This window comes from Malus domestica, chromosome 17 (assembly GCF_042453785.1).
Source record: "Malus domestica chromosome 17, GDT2T_hap1".
NCBI lineage: Eukaryota > Viridiplantae > Streptophyta > Magnoliopsida > Rosales > Rosaceae > Malus > Malus domestica.
This window is the reverse complement of record NC_091677.1, coordinates 7,377,871-7,388,055: the sequence shown is the minus strand read 5'-3', so window position 1 is coordinate 7,388,055 and position 10,185 is coordinate 7,377,871. Positions and strand designations below refer to the sequence as shown.

Sequence of the window (10,185 nt, the reverse complement as noted above, 5' to 3'; positions counted from 1 at the left end):
TCCTTGGATTCGGCTGAAAACATCCCCCTATTTGGATTCAGCTGAAAACATCCCACTCAGTCGACAAAAAAAAAAAAAAAAAAAAAAAAAAAAAAAAAAAAAAAAAAAAAAAGAGAAAAAAGGGCCTAGGCCTCCACTTCTTTGGGCCTAACACATCTTCATAACAAAAAAAACAATATATGAAGAACGAGCCCTGGGTTACCACTTCGAAAAGAAACAAGTGAAGTTTTCCTACTCATGACATTGACTACTAGCTAGACACCTCATTCGGCAACTCTCTTCGCCTGAAGACTTGGGGGACTCCCACCATATGCTACTGCACCTTGACACTCGGCAGTCTCACAACCACTCAGTGACTTGGATTTTTCAAGTCTCCAACTGAGAAGTTTTCCTCACTCGGGAAATTAAGGGAACACTACCTCAAACTACATGCTTCACTCACAAAGCTTCAACAATACAGGTTTCAACAAAAGCAAAAATTCAAAGAACTTTATGAAGAAGGCTTTGGTGTATTTAACACAATATGTTGAAATGAAGCAAAGCTTATTTATTAATATTTTCGATAAGCCACAAATATGTACATATACATGAGTCAAAATAAACAAACAAAAGGAAGCCTTCACAAAGGTTGCTTAGGGGAAGTCTCAGCAGTCGGTAGAGCCCCAGAAAGAGAAAGCACCGGAGGGTGGTTATCCGGAGCCTCAGTACTTGACAAAACCCCAGAAGGAGGAGGCATTGGAGGTTCATCATTTGAAGCTTCATTACCAGGTATAGCCCCAGAGGACGAAGGCAATAAATGCCTTTGGAACAAACCCACAAACCGCTGATGATCAAGTAAAACCTTACCATCAGATTCCTTCATCTGGTCAAGCTTCCTCTTCATGTTTGTAGCATAGTCATGGGCGAGCCGGTGCAACTGCTTATTCTCATGCTTGAGCCCTCTAATCTCCTGTTTGAGACTCATCACTTCAGCAGCCAATGATTCAACTTGGAGGTTCTAGCAAATAGGCGTTGGGCCATATTAGACACAGAACCTGCACACTGAACACTAAGAGCCAGAGAGTCCTTAACAGCCAACTCATCAGACCGTTTGGAAAGTAGTCTGTTATCTTTGGGAGTGAGAAGGTTCCTGGCCACCACTGCAGCGGTCATATCATTCTTCATCACAGAATCCCCAACGGTAAGAGGACCAGTAGGGGATATGAAGGATGGGCGCCATATGTTGTCTGGAGAAGGCGTGGCTGTCTCTTCTCCAAGATTCAAGTCAAAACGACGGTCGGAGGGTCCAGACATTTTCAAATGTGTTGAAGAAGGAAGAGGTCAGACAAATCAAGATCTTAGAAGTGCAAGAAATGAGCTTCTACTGGTAGAGATTCAAGTGTGCTGTGGAACTTAATGCCATCCTCTATAAAAATCTGCACTCGACGGAGCTTCAGAAATCGAAGAGGCGTTTGCTTTCTCAAAAGCTGGGCTGCTCAGAGACCACGAGGGCCGATCTCAGAAATCGAAGAAGCACCTGCTTTTTCAGCCTCGTCAGCACCTGTCACATGCACAATCAGCTTTGCGGAAATTACGGGCAATCTGTCGAAGATTTCTGGTGAAGTAGAAAGCACGTGAATCTTACTGTTCAATCACCGCTCTCCATATGCACCATCAACTCCTCGGGTACCACATATAACTTTGTCAAAGATCTCTGACAAAGTTTAGGCACGAGAATTTCGAAGTTCCAGCTACCCTACTATTACCCATAAGGGTAAAGGAACAGCACCACTGCTTGACAACTGGAAAGTCCCTATGTGTGTCGACCTCCGTGTTTTGCGGCAAGACAGGTTGGCAAGAACGTCCAACCTTTACTCACATTCGAGAAAAGACTCCCAACATAATTACTTTCTCAAAAACCGGAGTAGCACCGCTTTCCGAATCTCGAGAGTCAGATCATCGACGGGATTGCTTGTTCGAAAACCGAAGAGGCACAACTCTCAGAACTTCGAGAGCCAGATTTCCTTAGATAAAGCTTGTCTGTAATCTTCACACGTAATATCAGCTTTCCAGATACCACATACCACTTTTTCAAAGTGCTCTGACAAAATTAAAACACGTGAAGCTGGCAGCTCCCACTACATTGCTGTGACCAAGAAGGGTAAAAGAATAGCATTACTACTTGTTATTGGGAAATCCCTATATACATTGACCTCCCTCCTCAACGGACAGAAAAACCTGCAAAAATGCTCAACCCTTTCTCGCATTCGAAAAGGCACCCTCAACATAACCTCTCGAAATACTCAGCTTTATTTCCCCCCGATAATACCTCAGCAAATAAGCCACACCAAGAACAAGAGTATCTCATATCATCAGGGTCGAAAGCAAGAGTATCCCATATCATGCTTTCTCCCTGTCTTTGTCTTTGTCCTTGTCCACACCTGCAGGACAAGGAAAAAGAGAGCAGTCAGTCGGAACCTGAAATCAAACCTCCAATTTGGAACTGACTGCCTGGAGCCTTTGCCTGGTTGCTTACTTAGCATTGCTCTCGAGTACTCATCCTTAACTGCTGTCAAGGTCACGAATTCCACCGGCAAATACCTCATGACAGTTGATCAGATATTGGCTCTTTACACTAAAGCTGCCAAGCGTGGATGAGTCACTATGAAGGAATGTTCTGAAGGACCATTTAAATGCAAAGGTTGCACACCACTTCTGCCATGCAAAAGATTGAAGCAGAAGGTTCAACGGTGAGCTGAAACAGATCACTACAGCACGACACCTTTCCATACCACATTCATTATTCCGTCAACAGCAAAAGTATCCCATATCATCAAGGTCGAACGTACTCCAGAAAACCCTCCAGCACAGTTCAAGAATAAGCCTGTGGAAAGTTACTTCTTCAAAAGCAAAAGTATCTCATATCATCTCTTATCCATTTGCTTCTCCTTATCCTGGCAGTTGAATGAGAGACAAGGAGAAGGAGAACAATCAACCGGAAGCCGAAGTCAAACCTCTGATCCTGGGTTGCTTACTTGGAAGTTTGACTGCTTACCTTGTCTGTCACCTCTTTCGGCAGATCTCCTAGCTCGGCGACTTGGGGGACTCCTACTATAGGGTTTGTATTGCACTTGACCAAGCCCGAAACTACAAGTAAGCTTCAAAGTGAAATTGATACATTACCTTGTGCATCTTCATCAGCTAAATACACCATTCCCGGATGGAGGAAAGGTACTTCCAGAGAAGGGCAGATGAAGATCAGACCACACTTCGGTACTTAGAAGTTTCGTGATTACTCAAGGGATTGGATCTTGCAAGTCCCCAACCGAGGAGTTTCCCTCACTCGGGAACTTAGGGGAGCACTGTTTGTACCATACTTGACCAATCCCGAAACTACCGAGCACCGGCCAACGCTATACTGTCAAGGACCCAGAAGAGTTCCCCTCCGACCAGGAGGCCAATCACTACTCGACACGTGTCAAGATTAGAAGCCAATCAGAGCGCAGCACGTGTCGACATCAAGAACCAATCATAACATGACACATGTCAATGTGACAAAGCTACAAGTTTTTCTATAAATAGGGGTCATTCCCCCACAATATGGCCTAATGCCATTTGTGTTAAATCATTCACAAGAACTCACTAAATTGAGAGCTTGATCATTTGTACTTGTGTAAGCCCTTCACTACTAATAAGAACTCCTCTACTCCGTGGACGTAGCCAATCTGGGTGAACCACGTACATCCTGTGTTTGCTTCTCTGTCTCTATTCATTTACGTACTTATCCTCACTAGTGACCGAAGCAACCAAGCGAAGGTCACAAAACCTGACACTTTCTGTTGTACCAAAGTCTTCGCTGATTTTGTGCATCAACAATATTTCATTGATTATGTTCCATAGAAAAATTGACCATTGATATATGACTAGTTAGTAAAGATTTTATTTATCTTTGGCTAAATATTTCGTTTCATACTTTGTTGTGATCTTTCATTTCATACTTACATTTCTCACTAAGCTACCATATTCTGCACATGAACTAGGAGAATGATAATGACCTTATCAGTTGCTTTTCGCTTAATATTTTTAAATATCATTAACTACTTAATTGGTAATATAACCAACATAATGCTATTTATACACTCTAAATTACTTCTCATACACCCTTATTAATTTCTATCCATTGATCTTCTTCAATTCGTCCGATCCGACGGTCGAAAATTAAAAATGTATGTGAAAAGTAAAATGGGATGTGTGGATATCACATTCCCGATGAATAATTGATACACTTGTCATTAAGCGGCCTCGACCAGGAGATTCCCCCTTCAGAAATATCTCACATTATTTTATCATATTGATCACGTGACTAATGAGTTCCATAAGGACATATATTATATATCTTGGGTGTCTCCTGACTATGTTGACTAAGGTTTATCCGAATATGTTGATAAGGCTTTTCAATTAATGATATAGTCAGAGTCTAGCTGCTAACTGTGTGATTAAGGTTTGTTGAACTAAGATGATGTCCATCAGAATTGGTTGTTAAGCTTTATCATTTATTTTGCCCACGATATTTTTCTTGATTTACTTACATGCTTGGGTCTTGGCCTTTGAGATTCACTTGTTTGGCTGCTGTTTCTGTTGGAATTAGGGATTGAGAAAAATGTATACATACTTATACACGAATTTATTAACTATGTTATCAACTTTGGACCTATATAACTAGAACAATTCCCCTTATAATATGATGAATAGAGTTGTATTAAAAAAAATATTAGGAAGACCATATTTTATAAACTATATAATATAGCGGTTGACTGTTGGATACCTTATTTAGTGATTTAAATAAGGAATCTAATTATCAACTTCCATATCACATGGTTTACAAAATATGGTTGGTAAATGATTTCTCTAGCCCTTTGTTTTATATTTTTAGGGCGGAGAATAGTTTTGTACTTTGAAGAGTAATAATATGATGATCCTGTACTCGGAGCAAGAACTCTTTTGAGGCTCTGGTGATGCAGCATATAAGAATGAGTGGAGCATACTGTGGTGATACTCCACGCTTTGAATTTGGAGGATGTTGTTTCTTGGGTCCTCCAGTGCCAACATGATTCAGGTTTTTACTTTATATTAATTTTTAGTTAGACAACATTACAATGTTCTTTTGATCTTCATTGTTTGCTTGGTGAGTTGTCGGCGTGTTGATATTGTCATCATCGTAATCACATATGCTTTACTTTCTCAAGGAACTTCCACCCATATTTATATACTTCATCCTACAATAGTAATTGTAAGTAAAAAAAATGTACGTTTCTTGATAATACTTGCATTATATACTGATTTACTGGCTTAAGACTAATTACTTACATTGATATTGTCTTCAATTTAATCACATGTACAGTTCAATTTTTGTGGGTAAACAGTCTCAATTCAATTAGTTATTGACCTGTATAATAGAATGAGAATTCTACTTCATGAGATTTCTGATGTAGGAAATGTTTCAGCAGCATAAATTTTTAGGTAGTGCAATCCACACATCTATTTTTGCTTCTCACATGTCTCTCAATTTTTGATTGTCGGATCAAATAAATTGAAGAGTATCAAATGCTAAAATTAACAACGGTGTGTGGGAGGTAAAAATTGATTTGTGAATAGCATTATTCGATCTTTTTTCAGATTTTCTTTTTAACATTGCAGTATGAGGAAAATTTATTGATATTAAAAATAAAAGTTACAGTTAATCAGGGGGACAAAAATCTTAAAAGAAAAGGTACACCTAAATAAGGGGGACAAACAGATTACCCTTCATAAAACAAGAAACCAGGAGGAAACAAAAATTTGACCACTCCTTAAACTTGAAGAAAAGACAAAGAACCAAAACCTCTCTAAAAGACAATCTACAAACAATATTCGAAACAAATTACCTCAAATGAAAAAATAAAGTCCAAATCAGGTGCCAAGTCTCACCATGTAAAACAACTATTTATTACACCAATTAGCAAAAGAATACGCCAAACCATTTTCATCACTGAAAATGTGTGAAAAACGAAAGCGCAAGCGAGTAATATACCATAAGCAATTTGCCCAAGAAACTTTGAAAAACTATGGGACATCCATAAAGTGAGCTCATAAAAACGATGGACGACATACATAGAATTTGTCTCTAACCAAATTTAATGCCACTGCTTATCCCACAAAAATCTGAGCAACAATTTGTACTTGGATAAGAAAATGAGCAAGCAAATGCCGCTAAGAAAAGACCATTGGAATCACGAAAAACACCACCACTGCCCACATGATCATTCAATTTACAAGATGGATATTTGTTATCCTTAATCTATCCCAAGGCAAGCGGACGCCAAAACACAAGCACAAAACTAAGAGCATCCAAAGAAAGAGATGAAATTTCTAACAAAGAGAATATAAGGAATCGATGCACAACCAATGAAAGAAGAAAAAGCAATAGAAGCTGATTCCCTCAATTGCCTTAAAAGATTACTTTGGGATGAGTTAATGCTATAACTTTTTGTTATAAAACCTGATCAGGTTCCCTTCTTGCCAAAGTGACCAAAATAAATTGCGAGTAACAAAGGACCAATATTTTCGAACAAACTTGGAAACTTATGAGACCAAAGAACCATAAAAACATCTTAAATGGACGTCAAGGACCATAAGGCTTGTCAAAAAGAATGAAAATCCATTTTCATAAGGAAACGGTGTGAGGACAATGCAGAATAAGATGACCACATGGTTCCCAAGTATAGTGAAAAAAAAAACACAATATGAAGGCCACTCCCCGTTGTTGCAATAAATCATTAGTAAACAATCGCCCATGACAAGCTTTCCAAGCTACTAAGCTCTTACGTGGTTTAATAGATTGATGTCATTACCATTTTGGCCCTTTTTTTACGTGGAGTATGAGAAGAGAAATAATGATAAGCCTCATCAGCTGAAATACTACTCGACCATGAACCTGTCCAAAATAAGAAATCCTCTATATGCATAATCGTCAACGAAATCTTTTGAATATTTTTCGAAAGATGAGAAAAGAGGAAGTAAAGGCACTTGGAAGAGACCACTTTGAATCTTGAATAAAATAATTAACCTTGGAGTTTAAAGGAATTATGTCAACCTCATTAATATTAGAGAGCAAGATAACTACCAGGAAGACCTCACGAGGGCGAGGGACGAATTGAGGCTAGAGAGGCGAGCTAAGGCCGAAGTGGACCAGACCTTGGCGGACTCCTGAGCATCTACTGGACGAAATTTTGGATTTGGAAGCAGAATAAGAAGAAGAGTCCGACTTCGATGACGACCCAGCACCCGATGCATCCGGAGAGTCTTCAACCACTGTCAAGGAAATTAAAGGAAGTCGCAAAAAGTGACCAACCTTAAAGTTTCATGGCCAAGACCGGGGTCTGTCCCTTCCGTGATTCAAGATTTGTTTTAATACAAATTTCTTTTTGTTTCTTCTTCGTTTAATTATGGAAAAATTCGAATCCGATAAATCTCTCTAAAGTAAACAAATTTTATAGGAGAAATACGTGACAGATAAACATTACCTTCAAACTTAGCATTCATAAAGTATTCTCATCGTCATATCCAAAGTACCGCATTACTCCAATATCAGGAATTAAACATTATATCCATAAGAAAACTTTTGCTCTGCATTTATTGAAACACATTTATCGGATTAAGAATTTCAAGTCATATCTGAAAGCAACTTGTAAACAAGGGATGATTCTTCTATTCCTTGCTCTAGTTCTTGGGCCAAGGGCTTCAATACCTGAAATGTGGTGCCAAGGAAATGGGTTATTCCTAGACCCAATTGCGTGTCCGTTTCTAATGAATCTTAAATGAAAGTTCTTTGTAGACTTGGTCATTCTTCTTAGTATTCAAAACTCTGATGACCGATTCGTATGGCATTATGAAGTCAATGGAACATTCTTCGTGAAGTCAGCCTATCATGTGGCGAGGGAGTGGATCAATACTGCCTTCACTTGCCAACCGGGGTCATCATCTGAGGTGCCCCTTCCTCTCTTTGCGCGTCCATTTGGAAAGCTAAGGTTCCACCAAAGATCCATTTGAATTTTTGGAAACTCTGCAGGGATATTGTCCCTACGAATGCTAACCTCTCCATGAAACACATCACATGTGATCTGCTATACGTCATGTGCAATCACTAAGAAGAGTCCACAGTGTAAGAACTTAACCACAGATCATTGACATGTCAATTGAATTACCTACACTCACTATAACCAAGAATTAAGATTGCCGTGAACATACCTGCAGAATTCGAAGTCGAAGAAGCCATAGCAGCTCCATAACCAATCAATCTTCTCCTCTCTACAAAACAAAAGTGCTCTCTGAACAATAGGTATTCAGTGCAAGATGAGCAGCTTATTTGCAAGAGCAGTGAATGAGGTTATATAGGCCCTGTTTGGCACATCGTATAACGGATCGGATAGTACTAATAATACGGTGTACGGTGTTTGGTGACAGTTCGGATTAAATAAGCACCAGATTAAATAATCCGGGCCCACCTTTTTTACACGGTGTGTACCCGCTTGCTTATACCATCCATTTTCACGGTATAATTAGTCGGGCTCTTCTCTCCCGACGCAGTGACGAATTCTTCCGCTCCCTCTCCAGACGAATTCTTCCGCTCCCTCTCCAGAACTGACAAAAATCTTCGAACCAAAAATTTAGCAAAATCCCACAGCTGCCTTTTTTGAAAGGCCATCATCCTATTTCCCTCAACTTCCCCATTCTTTCCCCAAAATTTCAATTCCCCCACCACCACCATCGCAACCTCTTAACGCAGCGTTTCATTCTCTTCCTCTCCAGACGCCATCTTGCTCTCATCCCAGGTATGTCTTCTCACAGTCTTCTTCTTCGTTTGAATCACATTTTCGTCTTTTCAATTTTCTTCTTCTAGAATGCCGCCCCTCCCTCTATTCTTCCCCCTCCTCCTATTTTTCTTGCAATTGATTGAATCTAGTTATTATTTTCTCTCTAATTATGCAATTGATTATGTAAATTTGTGTTTTAATTAGAATTTTTGAATTTTAGGGTTTGCTATTGGGGTCGAATTTTAGGGTTTTCAATTTTCTTCTTCTGGGTTTGTTGTTGGTGTTCAACTTTAATTAGAATTAATGATTGGGTAGAGCGGGAGTGTGCAGGTTCACTTACCTAAACAAATTGTCTCTGGCGCAGCTCCCGTTTCACTCACTGTCTCGCTCCCGTTTCACTCACTGTCGAATTTTAGAGTTTTCAATTTTCTTCTCCCGTTTCACTCACTGTCTCTCATTCCCCATCACCGTCTATGGCCCAAAAAATTAGATCCCAATTGCTGTTCTTCTCAGTTTGTGCATCACTCTATCCATTTTTTAATTTTTATGTGAATTTTACTTTTTATCTGGATATATATATGTGTGAATAATTTCGGACTAGGGTTGTTGAATTGTTGATTGGCATTGAATTGTTGAATTTCGGACTAGGGTTGTTGAATTGTTGATTGGAATTTTTATCTGGATATATATATGTGTGAATATATACGTGACAACCACAGATGCCAAATTTGATGTATGGAATTTACTATGTTTCTTTGTTATTTGAAAATTTGTGTGGTTTTCAATAGGTATAAATATGAGAAAAGTTCAACAAACAAAGAAGGATTTGTTAATTTTTTTTTCTCTTGTCCTATCCGGTTCAGTACCATACACAGTATAAATAATACGATCATTAATCCGATACTGCACCAAACGCCCGACTAATTTAGTCAGTACTATCCGGTGGCTATTTATCCTATCCGACAGAAATAGTCAGTACAGTCCGAGCTGCCAAACGAGGCCATATAGTATTAATCCAACTCATTCTCCTATTAGAACTCGTGTGGAACAAACCTTATCATACTACAATTGTATAAAACCAATCTGTGTAGAATCCAAATCCTTCACACAATGTAGTACCAAAAATACTTATAATCCTACAAGGAAAATGATTCATTCTAGCATATTGCCAAGACAATTCCAAACAAGAATTCATTCAATATTTTAGCTAACCCTCAATCATGTTTCATACTCATACTCTAACACACTATCCATATCCTCTGTGACTCTCATTTTTCCTGGTGTGCGAGGCTATCATCCCCTCTTGGCTCTTCCCACCTTCTATTCTTGGGCATCGGATCTTGCGACTTCTCTC

General features: G+C 39.2%; 1 long non-coding RNA gene across 1 annotated transcript; it reads right to left on the bottom strand.

The window, feature by feature from the left end:
• Nucleotides 1-7,628: 7,628 nt before the first annotated feature.
• LOC139193706 (uncharacterized) lies at nucleotides 7,629-8,402 on the bottom strand. The gene is made up of 2 exons (XR_011578149.1): nucleotides 8,266-8,402; nucleotides 7,629-8,161 (listed from the first exon to the last, which is right to left on the bottom strand). It is a non-coding gene; the product is annotated as an uncharacterized lncRNA (long non-coding RNA).
• Between the last annotated feature and the right edge of the window lie 1,783 nt (nucleotides 8,403-10,185).